This window comes from Mesoplodon mirus, assembly GCF_964341445.2.
Source record: "Mesoplodon mirus genome assembly, chromosome: 14".
Classification (NCBI taxonomy): Eukaryota; Metazoa; Chordata; class Mammalia; order Artiodactyla; family Ziphiidae; genus Mesoplodon; species Mesoplodon mirus.
Genome location: NC_138990.1, coordinates 78,767,272 through 78,794,008, shown reverse-complemented (window position 1 = coordinate 78,794,008; position 26,737 = coordinate 78,767,272). Strand labels below are relative to the sequence as shown.

Sequence of the window (26,737 nt, the reverse complement as noted above, 5' to 3'; positions counted from 1 at the left end):
CTTCATTTGCTGCATATTTCTCTGTTTTCTCATTTTGTTTAACTCACTGTGTTTGGGGTCTCCTTTTCGCAGGCTGCAGGTTCATAGTTCTCGTTATTTTTGGTGTCTGCCCCCAGTGGGTGAGGTTTGTTCAGTGGTTTGTGTGGGCTTCCTGGTGGAGGGGACTGGTGCCTGTGTTCTGGTGGATGGGGCTGTATCTTGTCCTTCTTGTGGGCAGGGCTGCATCTGGTGGTGTGTTTTGGAGTGTCTTGTGAACTTAGTATGACTTTAGGCAGCCTCTCTGCTAATGGATGGTGTTGTGTTCCTGTCTTGCTAGTTGCTTGGCATGGGGTGTCCAGCACTGGAGTTTTCTGGCTGTTGGGTGGAATTGGGTCTTAGTGTTGAGATGGAGATCTCTGGGAGAACTCGCACTGATTGATATTACATGGGGCTGGGAGGTTTCTGGTAGTCCAGTGTCCTGGACTTGGCCCTCCCACCTCAAAGGCTCAGGCCCGACAGCTGGCCAGAGCACCAAGACCCTGCCAGCCACATGGCTCAGAAGAAAAGGAAGAGAGAAAAAAACCAAAACAAAACAAAAAAACAAACAGACAGAACCCTAGGACAAATGGTAAAAGCAAACCTATACAGACAAAATCACACAAAGAAGCATACACATACACACTCACAAAAGGAGAAAAAGGAAAAAATATATATATATATAAAAGGAAGAGAGCAACCAAACCAGTAAGCAAATCCGCCAGTGATAATAAGCACTAAATACTATACTAAGGTAAACATAAAACCAGAAACAAATTAGATGCAGAAGGCAAACCCCAAGTCTATAGTTGCTCCCACAGTCCACTGCCTCAATTTTAGGAGCATTCGTTGCTGCTCCTGAGGCTGCTGGGAGAAATTTCCCTTTCTTTTCTTTGTTCTCATAGCTCCTGGGGTTCAGCTTTGGGTTTGACCCCGCCTCTGTATGTAGGTTGCCCTCAGGCATCTGTTTCCGCTCAGACAGGAGGGGGTTAAAACAGCGGCTGATTAGGGCTGTCTTGCTCACTCAGGCGGGGGTGGGGTGGGGAACGGTAGTCATAATTGGAATGTGGGGCGAGCCTGTGGTGACAGAGGCCAGCGTGATGTTGCAACAGCCTGAGGCGCGCCACGTCTTCTCCCGGGGAAGTTGTTCCTGGATCTCGGAACCCTGGCAGTGGCGAGCTGCATGGGCTCCCAGGGGGGTGTGGATAGTGACCTACGCTTGCACACAGGATTCCTGGTGGCAGCGGCAGCAGCCTTAGAGTTTCATGCCCATCTCTGGGGTCCGAGCTGATAGCCATAGCTCACGCCCATCTCTGGAGCTCGCTTAGGCGGTGCTCTGCCTTCTGTGGGCACACAGGGAAGGAATCCCCTCTCCTTGTGCACCCCGAAACAATGGTCTCTTGCCTCTCCAGCAGGTCCAGACTTTTTCCTGGACTCCATCCTGGCTAGCTGTGGTGGACTAGCCCCCTTCAGTCTGTGTTCACCCAGCCAACCTCAGTCCTCTGCCTGGGATCTGACCTCTGAAGCCCGAGCCTCAGCTCCCAGTCCCCACTCACCCCGGCAGGTGAGTAGTCAAGGCTCTCAGGCTGGTGAGAGCTGGTCAGCACTGATCCTCTGTGCGGGAATCTCTCCGCTTTGCCCGCTGCACCCCTGTTGCTGCGCTCTCCTCCGTGGCTCCAAAGCTTACCCCCCGCCATCCCCCTGTCTCCACCAGTGAAGGGGCTTCCTAGTGTGTGGAAACCTTTCCTCCTTCACAGCTCCCTCCCACTGGTGCAGGTCCCATCCCTATTCTTTTGTCTCTGTTCTTTCTTTTTTCTTTTGCCCTACCCAGGTATGTGGGGATTTTCCTGTGTTTTGGGAAGTCTGAGGTCCTCTGCCAGCGTTCAGTAGGTGTTCTGTAGGAGCTGCTCCACATGTAGATGTATTTTTGATGTATTTATGGGGAGGACGATGATCTCCACGTCTTACTGCTCTGCCATCTTGAAGGTCCAACCTTCGTGAATCAGTTTTTATTAAATGGAATCTATAAAAAAATCACTTCGATCTAAAATATTTTGTTTATTCAATGTTGTATTGTAAATGCCCTGCTCTTTGCTGATAAGGAAGCTGAAGTGAAGACCCAATGAACTAAACCAAAAACCTTTGTTAGCTGACTTACAGGGATAGTGATGAAGGTCTCAAATTAGAATAAATGTGTCTGTGCACTGATATCCATCAAGGTACACATTTTCTCATTACTTATAAAGGGATAAAACTGCCATTGTTGTCAAATGGTTTTTCTAAAAATGTAAACCTCTTACATCTGTATGGACACGAAGGTCTTGTGATAAAGGCTTAGAGAGGTGTGGAAGGTAATAAAACAATTGTAGGAGATGATGATGGCTTGTACATTGCCTATTATTAACACATGGAAATATAGACATGAACTTCCATTAAATTCAAAGCATTTTTCTCCTCCTTTCTCACTGTTCTCCAGGTTTTTCTTCTTTAACACCATACAGTGTGATTTCTGGTGCTTGAGGCAGCAAACACCAGCTCTGTTATCTTCCTTCTGAGTGGTTTAAAAATGAGTAAATGAAAGTTCTTCTGACAATTTATAAACCTAAAACCCAGTGAGGAGTTTTGTTTTTCAATAGTGTGCAAAAAAAAAAAAATCTGAGCTGAGAAACTGACTCTAGAAAGTGGCAATCACACCACAGCCCTGATGACTTGCAGAGTAACTGTCAGGACATCCCTGAAGTAGTTCCTCTCCCTATGGCACGGCGTCTCTCTAGCCCTTTCTTTTCTCCTGCCCATCCTCCTCCCAAACCCACCTCCTTCTAACCTCTCTGAGGGAAAACTGACTCTGGTCCTCCACCACCTCCACCTCTAGATCCACTCAGTGTGTGTAACCCAACCCAGCAAGGTGAGTCTTGGGCTCTCGCCAAGCAGACCATCTGCCGTTCCTCAGGCTGACCCTTGGGGTCTCAAGACATCTATCTATACATTTTTTGTTTTGTTTTATGTATTTTACAAAGATGGAATCATCTGACTCCAGACATACTTTTGAGCAAATTTGCTTTTTTTTTATGATTTAAATATTATTTACTATTAAGAGTAAATTTTATATTTAAACAAACCACACTGGTTTTATTTAATCAAAGTACCTGTAGCAAATTCCAATAATAAATATTCAAAATTAAGATGTTAAATAAAGCCTTGACTTTCTTTTTGTTATAATTTTTTTTCACCCACACACACTATATTTTATTTTTACAAGAGATAAATAAACTGACACCAAGCATTGTAAATGGATGACCGCAATAAAAGCAGCAATGATTGCAATTACCAAACACGAAACACACTCATACTATGTCATAATATTGATATTCAGTCCAGTAATCCTCCACTGTAACAGCTCCTTTACTTTGCAGTGAAAACTGATATGTATATTTTTTGCCTCTGAGTCCTTGTGGGATTTTTTTTATCATTATTCAAACAGAAAGTCACAAAAATTATAATCATCAGTTCACTCAGTCCCATGTAATTAATTTTTTTTTCATCTTGATCTTTTGTTAGCACTTTTATGAATTCATCAGTTTTCCATTAGAGTTCTGAAAATGCTTATTCATTCAGTTCAGCAGTACAGTCAGTTACCAGAAACCTGTACTTGTCAGAGTCTTTTCCATGAATTCCTTGAAGATTAAACCCTTTTATAGGAACATTTTTGCAAAAGCATCAGAGTACATCCAGAACTGTCTGTAAATGACAAAAGACTTAAAAATGACCATGGTTAAAGATTTGGTGAAAGTTCATAATAATGCAATTGACAAGGAAATTTAGTTATTTCTGAGATATAAATTTTAAAGTAATAACTAGAATTATGACTTATAACATTGTACTAGAGCATATAAGATTTTTAGAAATTTCATGTAAGCAAATTTGCTTTCTAAGAAAAAACTCAGCAATATATTATGGACATCTCCCCCATCAATTTACACAGTGCTTTCCCCTTTCTATGCCGGTATGGTACTCCATAATATGCTGCTATAATTTTTTTAACCAATTCCCATGATTATTAGCACGAAGGTGTCTCTGCTGTGTTTTGCTGTGACAAATGACACCATAATTTCTTGATGGATTTGTCTGGGAGTGGGGCAGAAAGTGGAAGGAAAGGGGGTAGTAATCTGGAGGATGTCGAAGAGCTGCAAGCCTAGTTTTGGATGTGATGGTAAGCACCTCCAGAGTGCAACTGGATGCCTTGGAAATGGGGTGAGAGTGAAGGAGGGAGGAAGTGGAGAGGGCAGCAGAGGAGGTGGGACAATGCCTGGACCCATGGGCAAGCTCACCCACCCACCATCTCACTCCTTTTTAGGCAACCAGTAATTTCTATCAGTTACCAACATGGTATTAGAGAGGCCCATGTTAACTCATCTTTTCCCAACCTAATGCCTTACCAACTAGCTCTTCTATGCCTTAGTTTGGAAAGGTAGGCTGAGACCAATCCATGGAGGGCCTTTACTTCTGCACCAAGGGGTCTACAGCAATCGGGGGGCTGTAAGTGGACTTACAGTTCTTCAGTTCTCAGGTCAGAAGTTGACTTTGCAAATACCGAAGTGCTCTTAAGAGACAAACAGCACAATTAAAGAACAGCCAGCCTTGGGAAAGAACACAATATATCACCTGTCTGGTTGTGCTTCAACTCAGTTGTTTATCTCCCAGGGGTAGCCCCATTCTATTCATTTAATTCCACATTCTTTGTACTCTTTAACTGTCCATAACTATGTCCCCATAGCAGCTTCCCTCCTTATAGCCCTGATGGTTCCTTCTTTTTTTGTCTTCCTTTCTTCCTTCCTTCCTTTCTTTCTTTCTTTTTACCATCAGTGGATTCATAATAATTATAACACATATGATCTGTATATACTAAACTACACGTCTAACTGCAATCTAAAACCAGCTCCCAAATAACAAAATGCTGCAAATTCTAAATTTTGTAGAGTATTACTGGAGCCTTTAATTTAATTAATTCAATCTTCTGTGCAGGGATAACCACATAGGAGGACTTTCCTTCCCCTTCCTTCTATTGTTGCTCACCTTTTGGTTAAAGCATGGCTCTGCTTCCCAAACCTCCTCTAACCTGCACTCTGTTCTTGGGTTCCCTTTTGGGCAACCTGCCATGGGGCTTCTGGTTGACCTGGGGCCTCGCAGGCTGTGTTACTCAGTCTTTGTTCTTAGGACCAAGTAAAGGCAACTCTTTTTGCTGTTTCACACAGGCTGCTATTTGCTGAAAAGCCTGAGCCCACGGAGAAGCCCTTTAAGGCTTCAAAGAAGGTGCTGTCATCATTCAGTTCCTTGTTTCTGGAATCAGTCTCTTACGTCTCTCCCCCTGCCAACCTTTTCCAATGCCTCTCTGCAGACCTGTCTCTCTCCCTGCCAGGGCTTTCAGCCTTCATTTCCCCAGGAAATGATTTTCTCAGTCTCTCCACAAAAGCCCAGGAGGAAAGGAACTGGCCTTTCGTTCATAATGAGCCACAGTGTGATGAAGGAGTAAAAGTTGTCCGGTGTTGATATAAATGCATTTTCCCACAAAAAACAGCCGCTGCTGTCACTGGAGCTGGGAGAAAGCTTACTTTGTTTGGAACAATCAACGATAGGGTTAGCAGAAAGTCAGCATGTCAAGGAGTGACTTAGAGTATCTAACCAGATGAGGAAATGAAGATCCATTTATTTTAGTCATGGTGTGTATGAATGGGTACGTGTGCATGTGCGTGTGTGTGTGTGTGTGTGTGTGTGTGTGTGAGAGAGAGAGAGAGAGAGAGAGAGAGAGAGAGATTTCTTTGTAAAGGAGCTAGTTTCTGAAATGGGGAGGGCTGGGCTCCAAGGGGATAATTAGGATTTTAACAGCTTACTGTGAGTGGAACATTTCATTTCTCTAAGTACTGAGAAGTGCAGGCTAATAGTTATCCCAGCCATTAGTTATTCTGCCAAAGATTTCTATCAGACTTAGACATTCAGATAGATGTTCGAACCAGCACTACGGTCAGCAGAGACCTGTAAAGACTTTGCTGGAGGAAATCAATCTGTACCCAATGCATTATCCAGGCATGTTTGTTTTTCCAATTCATAAGTCATTTTGTTGTCAGAGTAGCCTTTTTATTCCTCTTAACTTTTTATTGAATTCTTCAAGGCGGCTGTTCCAAATCCTTTTCATTTTTCTCAAAGAACTTCTGACCTCCCCCACCCCCATAGATGACCTCCACACCTAGTTTACTGAGGGGGTCAAGGCCTCAGCTCTCCTCTCCACTCTCTCAATTTGATCTGCATTATCATCCATCCTTTGCTTTTTTCCTTCATTCTTTCTACATATTTCCAAAGAAGCCACATCCTATTTTTATTCCCAAAGCTAATCTTTTCTGGAGTTCTTGATTTTACCAGTAACTCCCCATCTCCACTTCCATCAACCATTATCTCCCTATTTCTGGCATCTTCAAGATCCTGTTCTCTTCTAGCTCCTTGAGAACATACCCCAATGTCTTGACTGCAAAAACCTATAGCATGACTATGCTTTCCTATCAGAATCTAGGCTCTAGTCAATTTATCTGGAACCACAATTTCTATTAAAACTGGCCTCTCGTAAGTCATCAGTAGACAGCACATCCAATGACCTCAGTCCTTGACACTCCTGACTATGGGCCATGCTTAGAAAAGGGGAACAGTGAAGATTTGAGAGTGAGAGGGACATAAATGAGATTCCGGAAGGGAAGGGCAGTTTTGCAAGCAGTCATTTAAGAGGTAAAGCTGAGTCGAACACACCAGGCCCTTGGGCTTTGTTCTTTTTGTGGGGTCAGAGCAGGCAGAGTTGGCTCCCAAGCCCTACTGTCGGAGCCAGACAGAAGGTCCTGTCCATCCTGGTGGGCTTGGGTTCAGCACTGCTTTGGCAGAGGAATGGCCGTGTGGCTTTTGTTTGGGGGATTTGAACAGACATCCCAGAGCCCACAGGGAGGTTTCCCCTTACTTTATGGACTTAGGCATATTGCTAATGCTCACCCCAAGTGAGCTTTATCTAATCTAAAGAACCCAAGTTACTCCAAATCCAACACTATATCCAGGAGTGGAAGACAACTTAGATGTTCTCTCTTTCTTCGGATTCTTACCACGGTTTCCATAACACCATGCTCTTCGTGCCTCTCACCTTCCTCTCCCACTGGCACATCAATTGCATGTGCTGTAAAAGTCAAAACACTTTAGGCTCCCACAAGTTAAAACGGCAGAGCCACAAGATGGAAATAAGCTGTCCCCTGAAGTCACTTCATGAAGGATAGATGCCTGGAAGAATCACTCTACTCCTGTTGGATTTTGTGTGAACAAGAAATAAACCTTCTGTTATATTAAGCCACTGAGCTGTCGGGGTTTACCTGTGACTGTAGCCTGGTCTATGTAGCTACAAGAGCTTAAATGCCTGCAGGGGCCTGACCAGGAGGCAACTGAAATGAATGAAGTAGCTGAGAGCCTAACAGAGAGCAAGGACTCGGGTGGGGAGGGGACTACCCTGACTCTGGGACTAAGCTTGTCCCATTACAGGGGAAGAGCTGCTGCTCAGATCTAGCTCATTCTCTTATGGGATACTTTGGAGCCAGCATTGCCAGATCCTAACTGAATATTTTTTCAAGAAAAGCTGGGAATCTGGATGTTGATGTGAAGTCTCCCAACTTTTTAAATGCTGGCAGTTCATACGGATTAAAAAACCAAAACACAGACATCTTTGCTGTTTCCTAAATGTCTTAGGTATGTTTCTGCTTCAAGGTTTTTGCACTTGCTGGCCCTTCTGCCTGGAATGTTCTTCCTCTAGGCACCTGCAAGGCTTGTTTCTTCTCCCATGCCTTTGCCCAAATGTCACCCTCTTGGCTTTTCCCAACCACCCTCTTTAAGACCACAGCACACTCTCCCTCCCACCTTATACTGTCTCCTCCTTCCCTGTTTTTTTCTTCTCTATACTATTTACTACCTTCTAAATAGATAGTAATTTAAAAAACTTTTTGATTGATCTGCCCATTCCTACCATTATGATCAAAGTATACGAAGGCAAGGATTTTTTTGTCTTGTTCACTTTTGTATGCCAAGTGCCTAGAATAGTACCTGGGACATAGAAAATGCTCAACATTTATTTGTTAAGTAAATGAATTTTTAAAAACACCCAGTATGTGGGTCAGATGATGCATAGTTGGAGATCTGATTTAGTTCATGGGTCATGAGTTTACAACTTCTGTTTTAGACCCTTACTGAGAAGTCCTTGGAGAAAAGTGCCATTTAGAGCTGCAAGCAGTTTCCCACCTCCCACAAAGTAGATGTTTGATTTATTTTGTTCTGGGAAATAAAACACAAGGAGTTACAGGAAAAGTCTTATAAATTCCAGGGAGTCCCATGCCTGCCTGTATCTTCACAGAATACTATTTCTCATCTTGTCTCTGCTCAAAATCCTAGAATTGTTCACAGCCAAATTTCTGTCTCAGTCCTGGTGTGGGGACCAGTCGTGGTTCCCATAGTTACACCAGCCAATACATTCCCTTTTGCTTATTGAATTGGTTTGAGTTGGGTTTCTGTCCCTGTGAATGAGAGTCCTGACAAATTTAATGTGACTTTGGGTGAGCTGTTTCATGTTTCTGAGTCTCAGCTTCCTCACTTATAAAAAGGATGGGGTCAGATTAGATAAGCAGTAGAGCCCTTTCCAGGATTTTAACATTTCAGAACTCTAACACATTTAAGGTCACTGATCTATGGAGCCCAAACATTTGTGACTGTGGGCAAACTTGGTTCACTGGAGCCACATGCCACTCTTGGCCCCCATTTCCAGCAGCCCCTCTGACTGTCTATTGCTCCCACCTCCTTTGGGGGGTTGGTTTTTCTGGTCACATGTTCAGGACTTGCTCCTGTTGGTAGAGTCACATGCATTGTCCTTCTAGTATCTCCAGATATGTCCTCCAACATGATCCTTGTGGACACATTTTTCTTCTTCCTGACCCCAGCTCTTATTTGTCTTTTCCCCTTTCTTGTCCCATGCCTCACTAAAGTCACATTTACTTAATCTGCAGCATTTAGACATTTTTAGATCTTTCATGCCCTATTGTGTGTCTAGACTGCCTCCTTCCATTTTCCTCTGGGTTGGGTAGGAAGCTTACTTTATCAACTCAGGTTAGAAAGCAACATTATTTCTTTAAATCATCATAGAGTCTGCCTCTGAGTCCCCATTTGGCAGGGCTGGAGAGAAATTCAGTCTTTGTCATTATTAGGGATACCTCCCTTCATTCTAGAGTCAGGCAAAGGTCTTGGGGCTCTTATACAGAGCAAAACATTTGAGGGGTCCCCCCAGTTCAGGGCACGTTGGCTACTGTGGATATGCTCTTTTCCTAGCCCACATGGCAACCCGGTATCTGGTAGCTGCTGGACCACACTTGGGCATGAAAATGATAATAACAATAAACACAACAACAATGTTTATGGAATGTTACTAAAGTACCAGGGACTCAGTAGTGCTTTACAAACATAATTTCATATGAGCCAACTGCTCTTTAGCCTAGAACGTACTTTTCCCAGATAACTCACAGTTCTCCCTCATCTCCTTGAAGTCTTTGCCAAATATTATGTTCTCAGTGAGGCCTATCCTGACCAGCTGCCTCTGTGCCTCATCCCCTACACTCACCATCCCTTTTCCCTGCTCTACTTTTGTTCCCATAGCACATTCTAGGCTATATGATTTACATACTAATAGTGTTTTCTGTCTGCCTCCCCCCAGTAGAATGTAAGCTCTAAAAGGGTAGGATCTTTATCTGTTTACTTCTATCTCTCAAGCCCCTAGAACAGTACCTAGCATATAGTTCAATAAATGCTTTGGAATATGTGATTTTAATTTTCATGGATGAGGAAACTGAGGCACATAAAGGGAAGCAGGTATCCCATGGCACATAGCCAGCCAGTGGCAGAGCTTGAGTTTAAGCCCAGGCCACCTGATTTCTTTTAACCACTTTGTGTGAAATGGGTACCCCAGACCCCCAGCTAGCCTCCTGAGGTGCATCATTCCTCCCAGAGGCCCTGCCGTATACCTGGGGCATTGAGAGTACAGTGTGGGTCCCAGTCCTCAATGAACCCATGAATCTCCCTCTTCCTTCAGCTCACCCCCCATTCCCTTCCCTAAACACTGCCCACTTCCAGACTAATAGAATATCCTCAAGGAGATTAAAACTTTCATTTAGGCCAGGAAAAGAGTTTATCTTCTGGAAACACCACCTTTCCACTTAGCAAGTGCTCTTGAGGCTAAGAAATACAAGGATTGGCCACTTCCTTGGAATGAGGAGGTGGGGTACCCAGAAAACAAAACAGAATTAGCTTTGTGTGTGAGTGAGTGTGTTTGTAATGAACATGCCTTTTATACCCTGAGCTCCCTTTCCCACACCACTGCAAGATCGTCTCTTTTCTTCTTTTAATTCCAGTTCCCAAGTCCAGCCATGCTACAAATACCTGCTGAAGCCCCTCTGAATGGAACAGGATTGCGCAAAGCCCACCCACCTGCCGATGCAGGGGACACGGGTTCGTGCCCCGGTCCGGGAAGATCCCACATGCTGCGGAGCGGCTGGGCCCGTGAGCCATGGCCGCTGAACCTGCGCGTCCGGAGCCTGTGCTCCACAACGGGAGAGGCCGCAACAGTGAGAGGCCCGCAAAAAAAAAAAAAAAAAAAAAAAAAAAAAAAGAAGGCTGAATGGAACATGGCTCAAAGGAAGAAAAGAGAAGGGGAGGGGACTCTGTCCCGAGGGCCCAGAGCTCCGAGTCCTCCAGGCACAGGCGTGAGAGAGCCAGACCCGCAGGAGAGGCTGGGCAGAGCCCCCAAACCCGGAGCAGGTAGGTCTGAGGAACCCCGGGAGGGTCACATTTACTGGCCTTCCTTTTCCTCTCGTGTAATTTGGGAGGTTTGGGGAAGAATTCCCTGACAGGATTGCCTTGGGCAAACCACACCCTTGCACCTCATTGTTCTCATTTTAAGGGGAAGGGGTCTGCAGTAGGTACCTCTGAAATGCTGTGGTTCTGAGGCTGATATGAGGCAGGAGGTGCCAAGTCTCATGAAGCCAAGCCATAAAGTAGGGCCCCCAGAGGTGGCCACACCGCTCTCTCTGGACCAGTGATTCTCAAACTTGAGGTGCATCAGAATCCCCTGGAGGACTTGCTAAAGCAGACTGCTGGTCCCACTCCTGGAGTTGCCCTTTAGTAGGACTGGGGTGGGGCCTGAGAATTTACATTTCTAACGAGTTCCCAAGTGTGGCCTCTGCCGCTAGTCTGGGGATCACGTGTTGAGCATCACTGGAAGCATTGCCCAGTTGGAGGAGCCCTCTGAGATGAAGGTCACCTAGGTGGAGCACAGCCAGCCAGGGTTGCAGCCTTCAGGATGCGTACCTCTCCCTCCTACCTGTAGGGGGCAGCATGGTTCTGCCTCAGCCCAGCAGAAGCACTGGGATAACTGCTAAATTAACTCCTGAAAAAATACACCCGTTTCCTGAAAATCCTAGATAGATTCTAAGCCTCCCTCACGGGCCTGGGTCTGGGCCCTTGGCAGGGGAGCCCCTTTAATCTGAGTGTGCCCAGCCGGGGCTGGCTAGGGCTTTGCTACAGAAAGAGAGCAGCTCTGCTAACGCTGGACTCCCGGGGCGGGGAGTGTGATTCATTCGCCTGAAGGCTCCCACTGCTGGCAAAGTGCTGGCTCAGCGTCAGGGGCCAGGAAATGTTCCACAGGCGAACAAATTAAGACCCTGAATATTTGTGCAAGAGCTGGTGAAAGAGAGGGGCAGAAAGTGATGGAATGAGTTTTAAACAGGGTCAGTCTACCGGGGCACTGACCATTGTTTCGGAAAGGAAGAGTATCTTCTGAAGTTGGCTGATTCTCCCCTGTGAAACTGCGCAGGGCTTCCCAAAGGCTAAACCAGCCAGCAGGGGGAGACTCTACATTTGCTCCTTGGGCTTTTAGCCCTAAGCAAGCTATCCCCCAGGCCCTCTGCTCTTATTTTTTTAAAAACCCACTGTACTGAGAGATGCCTCAAACTTTTATTTAAAACAAAGTTGTTTTTTTTTTAGAAGCATTGTATATTTAATGTCAAAGAATTTGAATTCAAGTACAAAAATTAAACAACACATGATTTCAACATTAAAAACCATAACACTTATTACTCAAAGAACTATACAATGAATATCAAAAACACAAATGGAGCATACCTATAAAAACCTTAAATACATTAACAGCAAAATTATAATTATTTCTACAACAATTATTAAGTAAAATATTTATAGTTATTTTCAAGGACCACAATGGTAGATTGCTTTTTCTTTAGTACTGCATAAAATTTGCATCTTAATCTTTTTGCCCTTCATTTCTTTCTACATAATAATTAGATGCTTCCGTTTATATAATTGTTCTAATTGCTAATACAGATAGTGATCCTTGGTAATCAAATCTAGTGTAACCATTGTCTGCAAGTGCTTTAATACTTGCGAAACTCTATTTAGCAAAGTTATAATGAAAAAATTTAATGTAAACTTCTGGGTTCTGCTGACCACTCAGGAATCAGAAGTTATTTAAAATCCCAAAAGTTTAAAAAGAACAGCAGTTTGTTATACCTTTATCAAGAGAAATCACTGAGTAACTTTTAAAACTTAGCATTTTTACAAGTTTTACAACGGTAGGTTATTATGAATTGTGACTGATATTTACTATGTTGAAATAAATATATAATTATCATTTTAAAACCAAATGTACAAACCTGATTCTAAAATAAAACAGTATTTTATTTTATTTTATTTTATTTTATTTTGTGGTACACGGGCCTCTCACTGTTGTGGCCTCTCCCGTTGCGGAGCACAGGCTCCAGACGTGCAGGCTCAGTGGCCATGGCTCACGGGCCCAGACGCTCTGCGGCATGTGGGATCTTCCCAGACCGGGGCACGAACCCTTGTCCCCTGCATCGGCAGGCGGGACTCTCAACCACTGTGCCACCAGGGAAGCCCAATAAGACAGTATTTTAATTTGCATGCTTTACAAGGAAAGTTTAATACTCCTGTTTACAATATTTTCTTCAGAAGGATGAGGCCTGATTGGAGATATATAGCCGCTGTCCAACATGGCTGCCATTAGCAAGTGATACTGTTGGTGACAAAGGATAGAGAGCTTGGATAAGAATAAAGCCTTAAAGTGTAAGGAAGCACACTGGGAGTCCCAGAAGAGAGAGTAGCACTAACAGGGGAAAGACTATTTACTGAACTGTGACAGAAATTGTAGTCTGTAAATAAATACATAACAATTATGCTTCACATCTTTATGGTTACAAATTTAATTCAAAGAGACAAAGCATTAAAACTATAATCACATAATGTTCTAACATTCAAAATCCTGATAATCTTATATTGCTGATAAAGACTGTTTCAGCATTCACTGCATTGCAAATCCTGATAGTTTCATCAGTCAGTATTAAGTAAATTTTCACTGACACAATGCTTCAGAGATCTTACTAGAATGCATTCTTGGATATCTGTTTCTTGGATATCTGTTAATTGTTTTGTGTCTTTATGATCACCAAAAAAGGGAATCTCTGATTTCTCTTGCTCTATCCACAGTGAAGCTCCTTTTAAGTGTGGTACTGACACTAAGGGGTCGTCCATGAAGAAAAGATATAAAACAGTGAATTCATATTTGCTTCTTTTTTGAAACTGTATTAGGTATCAAACCAGCAGAAACACTTACCCCTGGACTGAAAAAACTCTCTAATATTTCATTATTTAAATACTAATGTAAACATTTATACAACCCAATAAACCAATTTAACATTAGAATTCTACTGGTACCATAAAACAGTAAAATGAATCATCTTTATAAAATAAACTTCAAGAAACTATTATCAACTTACAGTACAGAAAAATCCAAAAATTAAACCAAATTATTTCCTTAAAAACCAACATTTGAAATATTACTGTTCCACAATAAACATTCATCTTATGCATCAATAATTTCTTGCTTCATTAGTTATAATGTTTATAGATGTGTGTGAGTACTAAAGACCAAATCTGTAAATCCTGTACTTTCCAAAAACTCAACTATGTTCTTTGGTGTAGTGTAAGCCAAGGGTGTGAAAATGACTATGAAGTGATTATTTATAAAATGTACGGTGTTTCTAGGAACAGAAGAAATTAGGTCATTTAATGCACAGGTAAAATTTTTTCTATATTTTCCTGGTGCTATAAATGAGGGCTAAAAATGAATGTTAACTTAGTGTTGTCATGGGACTTAATATTAAGCCAACGGAAATGAGATCAACTGCAGGAGAATAAGCTCAAGCAGCATCAGAAAGGACCTGTTTATTTTCTCCAAATTCTTCTACATAGGTCCAGGCTGAAGAGATTGTGTCCCCTGTCCAAATGAAGTAACGTAAACTGGGCTGCCAGTTCCTTTGCATCTTCCAATGTAGTACAGAATTTGTCTGGCATGAAGTAACTCTGGGATGCATTTGCAATAGCAGGAATAACGATTTTATATGCCAAGAGTACTTTCCCATCTTGACTTGTTGTTGAATATAAATAATACTCTGGTCGTGCCCAATTATTTTTGTTGCAGTAATAATCCAAATGCATTACTTCAGAATTGAAATGATTGGATTTTAAAGAATACATACTAATTGGAGTAAGCTTTGTTCCAGGAGAAAATGGATAAGCGCATCTTTCAATTTCAGGGGGGCTTGGGCCATGCTGGCCATTGAGACAAGCTGGAAGAGTTGGTGCCATGCCTAGAGTTTTTGGGTGGCTCTCTTCTTTGTTAGCAAACGCAATCAGATTTTCCAAATTGGGGCTAATCTGACCATTAAGATGATGTCTCCAAGTGTTTTCTTTATTTACAGGTTTTCCCAGTGTTACCTCAATACTTGCTCCATCAATGCATTTTCCATTCATAACAGACATAGCAGCCACTGCATCTTCTCGGTTGAAAAAGTGAACAAAAGCATAATCTCTAAGTTTCTTTACTCATTCAACTGCACCAGGTTTGAATTTATTGAATTCTGCTTTAATTGTTTCCTCTGTAGTTGAGATCGTTACTTTTCATACATAGAGAACTTTAACTCTCTGCGTGGTTTCCTCATCAACCTCTTTCCCTGGGTCAGCCCAATCTACCTGAATGGTATGGCCCTACAGTTTGAAGGTTCCTGGAATTAGTTTTCTCCTAGCCATAGCAGCAGCTCTGTGAGATTCATACTCAACAAACGCAAAACCGCGATTTTTGGTCTTACCAGTTGCGCTTGGGTAAACAATGACATCTACAACTCCTTCTGTAACTTTCTTCATTTCATACAAGATTTCTTCCTTCTTCTTTTCCTTCAGAATAGCTCCAGTAACTAATCTGCAATTATCCAAGCTTACACACACACCGATAAACTTCCCTGGTCGAATCTCATAATTATTAAGAATTCTGATGGCTAACTGGGCTTCTTCTTTTGTAGTACACATAACAAAAGCATAACCTCGATTTTCACCACTAAATTCCATCCTAAGTCGAAATTCATATATCTTTCCAGCTCTTTCAAATACAGGAACTAACTCATCTTCATACATATCATGAGGTATTTTTCCTACAAAAACTTCACAGCCTCTAGGTGGAAGTGGACCTTCCCAACCTGGAGGCAGACCACCAAACCTCCTTTGCCCATTTTCTTGAACCATGTTGTATCCAGTCTTTTCCATCAAAGCAAGTAATGCTGCTTCATTCTGAGTACCAGTTTGGACTTTACTGCATCCATTTGTTCCTTCTGTATTTTCTTCATTCATGGTTGCAGTTCCCCTCGGGTCTTCAAATGTTGGTCCTAAATGCCTGAGACCAACGACCACAAACTGCCGCCACCATTTCGGGGCCAGTCGGTGGGAGCGGGGGTCACCGCAGGGGGGAGGGGAGCCCACGTGGAGGAGCTTGCGAGGTCCTCACGCCTAGCCTGGTCTCCCTTTAATTTATTTTATTTTTGGCTGCACTGGGTCTTCGTTGCTGCACACTGGCTTTCTCTAGTTGTGGCGAGCGGGGGCTACTCTTCCTTGTGTGTGCGTGCTTCTCATTGCGGTGGCTTCTCTTCTTGTGGAGCACAGGCTCTAGGTGCACGGGCTTCAGTAGTTGTGGCTCGCGGGCTCTAGACCACAGGCTCAGTAGTTGCGGCGCATGGGCTTAGTTGCTCCGCGGCATGTGGGATCTTCCTAGACCAGGGCTCGAACCCGTGTCCCCTGCAATGGCAGGCAGATTCTTAACCACTGCACCACCAGGGAAGCCCTCAAACTTTTATTTAGAACAAAGTGAGAATAAATAAGCAATACAAAACAAGACAAAACAAAAAAAACTTACAAGCTGAACGAAAGCTTTCTATGTGTGCAGCAAACAGACACAGAGAGCCTACCAAGTCCAGAGGTAGACTGCTCCAACAGATAACAACTCTCCCACTCAGGAAGCTGCCCGGCTAATAGACTTGCCCAGTATGGAAAAGGAAGGCATTCTGGGGACAAGGAAGGAGGAGCAGAGGCTCTGAGATGGGCAGAAGGTGTTTTGGGGGAAAAGAGAGAAGACTAGGCTGCTTGGTAAGGATTCCTCTTCCCCCTCCATCCCTCAAGCTAGGAGGTCAGATTTGAGCAGAGACTCAAGGCAGGGCCTGAGGATGATCACAACAGTCAGATCACCTACCCTGGTGTACTCAGTTTTCCACTACCAGTGGATGTCTGTCCAACCTCTAGATATTTAGATGTGAAAGTGGTACACGCAGGGAGCACTATCAGTAAAAGAGGCCTTCTGGGTGGTCTCTAAGGGGTGGGCCTAGGCTTGTACTGCCCCATTCCTACACTCTCAAAGTTCCTGTAGTGACCATAGTGATCATACCATGGGGCACGATCAGCATCTAAGACCAGCTGTAGATGTGGATCAGAGCAACCTCACGTGATGCAGCTGGAGGTCAACCCACAACAGATCATTGGAGCAAAAAATGACCCCTTGTTAGCAACATTATCTGTCCCCTGCACTGGTAACAGGACATATCATTATATGGCATCTTTCACTAAAGTGGTTCCTCGTGCTTTTTATCTCCCCTTCTCCAAAATTCTCCTCCTCTGTATTGTCAATCTTCTTTGGTAGTGTCATCATTCACAAAATCACCTAAAGAAGAAATTTTCTAGTTATTTTTTGCTCTCTCTCCACCAACCACATTCTGGCCAAGCCAAGAAATCCTGATTATCCTCTCTCTTAAATAATCTCCATCCTCTCTCCTCCACAGCCACTAGTTTGTACACATCTGGATGGCTGCTGGCCTCTGTCTTCTCTAATTCCATCCTCATCACTGATTCTAGATGCTCTAAAAGTCATATTTGATCATGGAGCTCCCATGCTTAAAAACCATTGGTAGCTCCCCAGGGCCTGTAGAATATGAGGCTGCATTGCTTTTGGGAACCAGGCAGGGTATAGATAAATGAATGAGTGAATGAATAGAAACAAAGAGATGGGGAAGAGGAATTGGGGGTAAGAGTGTTTTATTGAATTCCTGTCATGGGGGAGACCACCCACCGTAATCCTGTAAGCTCTACTATGCCCTGTAGTTGAATTCCAATCAACACAAGGGGATAAAAATTGTATTTAAAATCTTTTATTCCTCTATTCATGCCACCCCAGCCAGGCATGCTTCCAATTTCCTTCCCCACTCTCCTTATAGATTCCAAAAGCACTTCACACTGCTTCCCTGAGACCCACATGAGTGAGAAATGAAGTGCCGTGTGGTCAGCCCCGTGTAGCCTAGCAGACTGTCCCCCAGGGTGTCTTTCTGTAGTTAGTTGGGTGGGTGCAAAATTCTAACCAATTTTCCCTTCTAGCCCTGCCTAGCCTCTAGCTGGAGAGAAGAATGTGGTCTTAGAAGGGGAGAAATATTTCCTCTTTTAACACAGTCCCTTGTCTTATACTCACCTTAGAAAATGACCACTTTTTCTGAACACTCACACACAAACACACACACACACTGCTTAGTTTCCTATAAAAACTGCTGTTATTGTGTTTTTGTCCTTAAGATCTGCATTTTGGGGGTGGTTGGCCCTTGCTGCTGCACTTGACAGGAGCTGACAAGTAACCACTTTTGGGTGTCACAGGTGCTGTGACTGGACTGTCTCAGGGATGAGGTGATGAGAAGCTGGTTTGGTGTTTGTGCACCCAGGCAACCGTCGTGTTTACTTGCTGTCTCTTTGGTAGGCTTCTAAACCAGCTGCACCACACCCGTTAACACTGGGCTCCACACTGGTTACTGGCGGGTTGTCCTGCCAGTTGTGAGGAACTATTACTTTTCACTTGAGCAATTTGTGGTTTCATTGGAGGAGTAGTTTTAGAGAAACACATCAGAATTTCGCCTGACAAAAATCCTAAATGCCCAACGAGGCAGTGTCCTGGTTGGGTGTGTCCTGCTCCCAATCAGACTGTCTGCTCCTCTGCTTGAGAGGCTGATATATATTTTGCTTATCAACCCATTTGGATCTGTTGAGATCCTACTGTGTGTTTGGCATGGATCTAGACCTCAGGAACCCAAAGATAAATAAGGTATGGTCAGCCAGAAGTGATAGCTAGGTGAACAGGTGAATATATTGCAGGGCCATAGGGCTAGAAAAGCAGGCAGAAGTAAAGTGCTGTGGGAGCACAGAGAAGGTGGAGGGCAACCGGGGACAGCTTGTGGAATGGAGGATATTTGAGCTGGGTGTAAAAGGCAAAGAAGAACATTTGAAGAAGAACAGCACATGCCAGGTACTGTGCTTGGTGCTTTACCTCCATTGACTCATAGGAATGCTCACAACAGCCCTGTGAGAAGGGAACTATTATTACCCCCATTTTACAGATGAAGAAGCAGAGGCTTCTGGAGGGTAAGTCACTTGCCTAAAGTCACATACCTAGTAAGTCAAGAAGCTGTGATGTAAGATATTGCCAGGTGTGTAGTACACACTCAGTAATCATTAGATGTTATTATTTTATTATTATTATTATTTTATTTATTTATTTATTTTTTTGCGGTATGTGGCCTCTCCCGTTGCGGAGCACAGGCTCCGGACACGCAGGCTCAGCAGCCATGGCTCACGGGCCCAGCCGCTCCACGGCATGTGGGATCTTCCCGGACTGGGGCACGAACCCGTGTCCCCCGCATCAGCAGGCAGACTCTCAACCACTGCGCCACCAGGGAAGCCCTATTATTATAATTATTAAGCCCAGGGCTACTGCCTCTAAAGCCCATGTCCCTGAGACAGTATTATCATGGCTCCAGCAGCATGTGAAAGAAGCAAGTGTCTGAGTCTTACCCTGGATCACTAAGGCATGAGTCCTTTTTGGTGGGATTCTTAAGGTTCTGAGTTAAAACTTGGAGCCTTGCTAAATTATGAAGAAGGCAGACTTGGTCTTTGGATTCCATAGGTCATAGGAGTACCCCTGACCCCCTTATGCACTCCTCTTCCTTCAGGCTGCTCTTTCTACTCTTTCCCCACTTCTGAAAAATCTATTTCTTGGTAAAGGATCAGACCATTCAAGTCCAAATCTTAGAACTTGAAACGTGGAAAAAGCCATGGAGATCATTTGATTTAGATCTTTGATTTTACAGATGCAAAAACTGAGGCTGAATTAACCAAGTTTCTTTTTGCTTCAAGAGACATAGCCCAATTTAAACTATCTCAAGTGAAAAAGGGAGTTACATTAGCTTTCAGGGGTGGAACTAGCTTCAAGGGTGAAAAACAAATGTCATTAGTTTATTTGTGCTCTCTTTTTAATCTCAGATCTTTTGTCTCTGCTTCAAAATGTGATGTCTTCAATTGTTCCTGGTACAACTGGAATTCTTTTTTTATGGTTGGTAGAGGATATGGCCAGAGAAAACCCAGGCTACATCATTCCATGTTAGTGATTTCAGATGAAAGAGAGAACTTCTGCCTCCTTGTTTCAGTATATATAAATCCCAAGGAAAGACTCTGATTGGCCCAGCTTGGGTCACATGGCTACTTCTTGGACCAATCACTGTGGCCAACTGGATGTGTTGTGATGATTGGTGACCTGGGTGTCATGTTATCCCAGTGTGGGGTGGGGTGGGGATGGCAGGTATCATGGAGACTGATCTTGCCAGAATCATATGTGCCTTTATAGAGGGAGGAGGGTTGCTCTCACCAGAAGGGCAGTGAGGTAATCAGCCTTCTAGGTTCCCAGAGATCACCACTTCCTGATGTCTAGGCCTTCATGTAATCCCCTCCCCTTGAATGTGAGCTTGACCAAGCGACTCACTTCTAATGAACAGAATATGGCAAAAGTGATGGGATATTCCTTCTGACATTATTTTACTGAAGTCTGTGATTCCCCTTTTTTCCCTTGCTCACTCAGATGAAGCCAGCTCCCATGTTATAAGCTGCTCTATGGAAAGGCTCATGTGGCAAGAAACTGAGGATCACCTCTGGCCAATAGCCAGCAAGGAACTGAGACCCTCAATCCAATAGCCCACAAGGACCTGAGTCCTGCCAATAACCACTGACTGAGCTTGGGAGTGGATGCTTTCCCACCTGAACCTTGAGTGAGGGCAGCCCTGGCTGACTCCTTGATTGCAGCCTGTGAGAGACCCTGAGCTGGATGATCCAGCTAAACTACACTCACATTCCTGACCCATAGGAACGGTGAGGTCATCAATGTACATTGCTTTAAGCTGCTAAGTTTCAGAGTAATTTGTTATGCAGCAACAGAAAACTTAAACAGGGAGGAAGGACATTCAGCAGACAGAAAAAATACACAGATATCCGCTGCAGAACCTACTAGTACACAAAACACCACCACTGTTCTGGTTTCCGAATGTCCTGAGCTTTCCTTCTCAGACTTTTCCTGCCAGCTCTGTCTTCCTGCCTGCCTGTATTACCCTTTTATTCTTCATAACTTTTATTTCTTTCCATTCTCCTTGCTTTTTTGAGAGCCAGCAGGAAAGGGAAAGGAACAGGGAAGAGACATATGTTGAGAAACTAGCAATAATGAGGGCCTACTATGTGTCAAGCACTTTGCAACCCACTTTCCATGACCAGTCTCATTTAATCATCTCCCCAAACCCTATGAGACTGGTTTTACTAGTTCTATTTCATAGATAAGAAAATTGAAGCATGGAGAGTTGACATAACTTTCTCAAGATCACTTGAGAAAGTGGCAGTGATGGGACACAAGCAAAGCATGTTGGTTCCACTGCAGCACGCTGCCTCCTGGCATGCAGGTAATTGTTTTTATCCAATAATAGGTCCACTTGTTCCTGCTGATGGGGCACAGAGCTAACTCCAACATTAGGCCTTCATTCAGAGAGGGCTGACCAGTTTGATTGTACAGCTTTGACAGAATTACTCTGTTCTTTTCTTTCTGTGCCAACAGGTAAATTTCTAACCAGAACTGCTGCCAGCTAAACAGATCCCTTGGGGAAGGAATCCCTTCTTCACTCTCCAAGTCAGATTGCTTCTGTGTTAAGCCAAAGGCTGAATGTGCCAGGGAGGATGCAGTGCCACCTGCTCCCACGGGTGCCTGCAACAGCCCACCCCAGTGGAGAAGGACAACCAGGAATTTCGGGGCCCAGAGAGATTGTCCCAGGCCTCCTCACCAAGAAGCAGAAACCCTCAGCCTTGGCTTCTGCCACAGCAAATGGGACACATGATGGAGTGGAGGGGTTCTATTTGTAGATATAACTCTGATTCCTTCACCAAGATGGCACCATAAAGCCTCATCAGCTGAACAAGAGAAACCAAGAACAGAGACTAGACTGTAGGCCTAGTTTCAGAGACAGAGAAAGACAATTTCCCTGAAATGCCATTCTGATCCATGTGAGTCATAGCTGAACTGCCAAGGGAAGCATTTTTAGAACATCACAGAGGGGACAGTCATAGGCCTAAGCCTTTAAAGAACTACATTTTTTTAAACATCAACTGCTTTTTCACTGGAGGGAGTCCTTCTAATAGGGAGTATAGAAATGGATAATTAATAATTGTGATATTGAGAAAGTGGCCTGAAAAAGGAAAAAAATTACATGGAACCAGCTTCTCATCCAAGACATGCCTCTTCCCTCCCTGCTTTGCTCTGATCTAGGGATGCAGTGATGCTTAGCTCAAGTTTCCAGACCCCAGCTCTCACAGTTCTTACCAACTTACAATTGCATTTCATCATCAGTCTGATTTATAGAGCTGAGAGCCACATTTTATCAGGGAAATGTATCACAAATTATTTTTCCTCCATTTGTATTTTCAATATTCTGTGTTAATTACCATAATCTTTTCCTCATGACAAACACATGATGTATTTGTGCATGTACCAATATTGAGCACATACCTTCTGTGTACCAGTAGCCTAATTAGAAAAAAATGGGGGGAAGGAATTTGATGTATTAGGTTTGACGGCAGAACTGCCTCCACATTTCTGGACCAGTCACTCATTGTCAGTTTCCACCCTTTCTTTGAGTATTTCTCCCAGGCTCATCTTCCATCTCCACTGCCCCTGAATTCCAAGCTTTTTCTGTTCCTGCTCGTTGGGCTGTTCTGCTGCCTCCTTCAGATTCTCCAAGGTCCCCTCTCTGCTGGGACTAGGACCTGCTGAGGCCACATCTTCCCAATACTGTAGCTGACCCCAGAATGGATGAGATACTTTTTGCTCAGCTCCCGCAGCTGGGGGTGTTCTTGTCAGGCTCACTTTCCAAGAGTTGCTAATAATGAGAACTGTCGTTGTGCGCTTAGTATATGCTAGGCTCGTGCTAAACTCTTTATGTGCTTTGTTTTCATTAATCCTCACAGGAAGCTTGTCCCTCTTGTCATCCTCCTTTACAAATGCAAACACTGTGGAGCAGAGATGTTAAATAACATGCCCAGAGGCGTAAATCCAGTAGTGGTGCTGGAAGTTGAATGCAGTCAGCTGGCTCCAAAGCCCCTGTTCTGCGCCGTGATGCTGTTGGTTGGTTCCAGATCTTAGCCCATTTCCTGAAGGGTCCTTTGAGTCCTAGTTGTTTGGGTCAGGTACAGCTGTATCATGAGATAAGACAGGTATTCAATAAATTCTATTGACGAAGCTTGTGTTGAACATCCACTGGGGGTGCAAAGCACTGCTAACTAGCAAACCTGGGGTGTGGGTTTTGGTGTGGAGATGAAGCATGCTAATCTTTCATTGAATGATTGGGAAGGGAATCCTTTTGCTTGCAAGTAGATCTGACCTGCAACAAAATTATGAGGTCTCTGTGTGTCCCATTGTTTGGCCCTTCTTGAACTCTGTTCTGTTCTGTCTTCAGCTAAGCTGGCTTTTCCTTCTCCTCCACCCTGTATTTTCTCTCTGTGCTCTCCACCCAGCACTTCACTCAGAAATAGGTCACATGCGCCCCAGTGCATCTTTGTTGTAAGCCTTATCTTCAGATTATCCAGGAGTGCATTCTTTAACATTTATTTAGCCACCTGGCTCTGGAGAGGCCGTGATGAGTCACGGTGTCCCCAACTTCACTGAGCTTATACTTTGGTAGGTGAAGGCTGACATGAGTTCTTATAATAAGATAAAATGAAATGAGAATTCTGAAGGGGAATACATAATATAAGGTAGGACCCCAAGCTGATTAATAAAAGACATTGTTATTTTCTGGGGTGATGGAAATATTATAAATCTTGATTGGAATATTGGTTGCATAGGGAATATATATCTTCAAAGCTCATCAGATTGTGCACTGAAGACCTGTACGTTTCTTTTGTGTGTAAATATTACCTGAGTAAAACCTGTGTTTTGTTTTTTCTTCTTGCTTTTGTTTTTTTGTCTAAGAAATGAAAAAAGAATCATCAATAAGCAGACACAGAGTCATTCCCAAGTGCCATTTGCTCAGTCATCTAAGAGCCATTCATTCAGCAAATATTTATTGAGCACCTAATATGTACTAGGGCTGTTCTAGAATCCATCAGTGAAGAGACAAACGTCCCTGTCTTCATGAAGCTTACATTTTAGCAGGACCCTTTGGGGGCAGAGGAGGGAGAGATTTCCCCTGGTCTCAGCTGGAGTGCAGGGAAGCTCTGATCTCAGATGGCCCAGTGATCCATGAAAAAGGGGGATTAGTGAAAAAGACTCACAAAGCAGGAAACAAGAAGTCCTCGCAAGCTTCATAGCCTAGAACTTCTCTTTCAGGTGGAGCCCAGAGGAAGAGTCTGCAAATCTTCCAGCCCCAACCCCAGAGTCTCCCGGTGACTTTCGTGGGGCAGCATCCACATCACCTCCGACCAGCCACTCCATGGGCTGAGAAGACAGCGCCTCCACCAGAGGGCCTGGGCTCCCTTCCGGCACATCTGCGAACAGGGCGTGGGCTCTGGCCAAAGCCCCAAACCAGAAGGTGGAAACTTTTTCTGAGCACTGGGAGAGGCGGGGAGGTGTTGGTGTTTTAGAAACCAAACCTATGTCCTTAGAAACACGGCAGAAGGGCTCGGCAGAGCAGCCAGGAGTTGGATGGTGCTGCAGTGAATCAGAGAAACTCCAGGGAAGAAGAGGCCATCCGAGAGGGGAGGCAGCCTCTTTTGGAGTCTCAAAATCTTTATTAAATAAAGGATCCAAGAGGCCTTGATCATACAGCAAAGTTTAATAATGTTATATATAATAAAGGAAAATGAAGCAACATATAGCTATTGTTAGTTAAAAATGACCTAAGTGACATATAATCTTTGAATTTACAAAGATAGCACAACTTATGCAATAAATCATATTTGCAGTTATTCTTTTTTTCAGTAGCAACAATAAGATGATTTTACAGGGGTAGAGTTGGGGTTGCAGTTTGTGAGATAACATTTGTGAGTCATAACATTTCTCAGCTCTCTTTCCAATTTTTGCTCTTCCTATAACCCTTTTTTTTTTTTTTGCATTTAGTTGACCACAGTCACATTGTCTGCTTTCTCTTCCATTTTTGAAAACATATATAAAACTTCCAAGTGATACGAGAACTTCATTTGGAAGCTGAATAAGTGAAAAGAATTAAATTCAGAAAGTTTCCTTAAACCTAAAAACATGGAAAACTTCAGCAATGTTACGAAAATGACCAAAATGCCCCAATGACTCGAGGAATAAGCGAGCCTCCAAGTTCTTCCCCAGCACATCGGAACCCTTCTCCAGAGGTGGTCTCATCCACTGGTTTGCCCAGTGCAGCATGCTGCACTGCAAGGGGAAAGAAACAGAAGAAAAGTCAGAGTTCAGAGAGATCAACACACTTTTGGAATTTGGAAAGCTGATGTATTTTTGCAGGAATTGTCAAATTTTTCTGTAAAGGTCTAGATAGTAAATGGTTCAGGCATTGCGGGTTACTGTGGGCTCTGTCAAAATTGTTCAACGCTGCCATTATCACAGGAATGCCGCCAAAGACAATATGGGCGTGGCTGTGTTCCAATAAAACTTTATTTACAAAAACAGGCCATGGGTTGGATTTAACCCACAGGCCGTTTGCCAGTCTCTGGATTATTGGTTCCATGACAGCAGGCCAGAGACAACGCCAAACAGGAGTTGGGGAAGAAGGGCTGAACAGTGGGGTCAGGGACTGCTATGTTCACTAGCATTTCCTTTTCCTTATGGACATGTAGGTGGCCTATATTTTCCCAGCCTCTCTCATAGTTAGGTGGGGCTACGTGACTGAGTTCTGAATACTAGTGGCATATGAATGGAAATAAAGTCTGCTATTTTCAGACCTGGGTCCTTAACAACATCCCAGGAGATCTCTGTGTTCTCACTTGCTCTTCCCTTATCTGCTGGCTGGGTACAGAGGATCTGGTGGAGAACTCGGAGACTCTGGAAGTAAAGTATGCCAAGTGGCAAGAGCACTTGGTAGAAGAAACCTAGGTTCCCCGACAACGGGGTGGAGCACAGCTTCCTTGCCAATACCCTTGAACTTTGACAGGAAGCGGGCATTAACTTTTTATTTTACAAATCACTGAGAATTGGGGGCCTGTTGATAGAGCAGCCAGGGTTATCCACTGTAATACAGAATCCAAGGATCATGTTACTTTGTGGTACAGCAACCCCCCTCTGAAAACCCAGACATTGAATACAACATGCACTTTTGAACCTGTGGTGAGGGTGGGATTGAAATCAGCAGAATTTTTTGAATTTGGAGATTAAAACCAAACAGTCAGAACCTGAGATCCTGCCCTAACTGCAAATTCAGGAGTCTTTTAAAAGGAGTTTTCAAATGTTTTGTGTAAAATGAATCTATCTGATTTTCATAGAAGCTTTGTGAGCAAGGGTATTCATTAGAACTCTTCAGTTATGAGAAGCCGAGACCATTTAAGCTAGCATGAGTAAAATTGGGGAATTTATGATAAAAAGATAAAAGCATTTCCTTAGACTTGAGGATAGGCATAAAGCTCAGCCTCAGGCCAGGCCAGGCCAGGGTTCAGGAACTGGAAACCCGTCAGATTGTCTCTCAGCTCTGCTTCTCCCAGCAAGCTGCTCTGTTCTTCTGTAGCCCAGCTTCTTCTCTGGCCAGCTTCCTTTCTGGCCAAGCCCAGAAACTGAGGTTTTTCATTTCTTCCTTTCAAAAAATCAACCCATTCATCTGTCGATGGACATTTAGGTTGCTTCCATGTCCTGGCTATTGTCAGTAGAGCTGCAGTGAACATTGTGGTACATGACTCGTTTTGAATTATGGTTTTCTCAGGGTATATGCCCAGGAGTGGGATTGCTGGGTCA

At 43.8% G+C, this 26,737-nt stretch overlaps 1 long non-coding RNA gene and 1 pseudogene across 2 annotated transcripts; one reads left to right on the top strand and one right to left on the bottom strand.

Moving 5' to 3' along the window:
• Positions 1 to 1,191: 1,191 nt before the first annotated feature.
• Positions 1,192 to 24,944, top strand: LOC309815374. Its single transcript, XR_014295852.1, has 3 exons — positions 1,192 to 1,579; positions 10,479 to 10,884; positions 24,200 to 24,944. It is a non-coding gene; the product is annotated as an uncharacterized lncRNA (long non-coding RNA).
• Positions 13,104 to 15,837, bottom strand: LOC309815715 (putative RNA-binding protein 46; annotated as a pseudogene). The gene is made up of 2 exons: positions 14,403 to 15,837; positions 13,104 to 13,307 (listed from the first exon to the last, which is right to left on the bottom strand). The product of its transcript is annotated as a putative RNA-binding protein 46 (transcript).
• Positions 24,945 to 26,737: the final 1,793 nt, after the last annotated feature.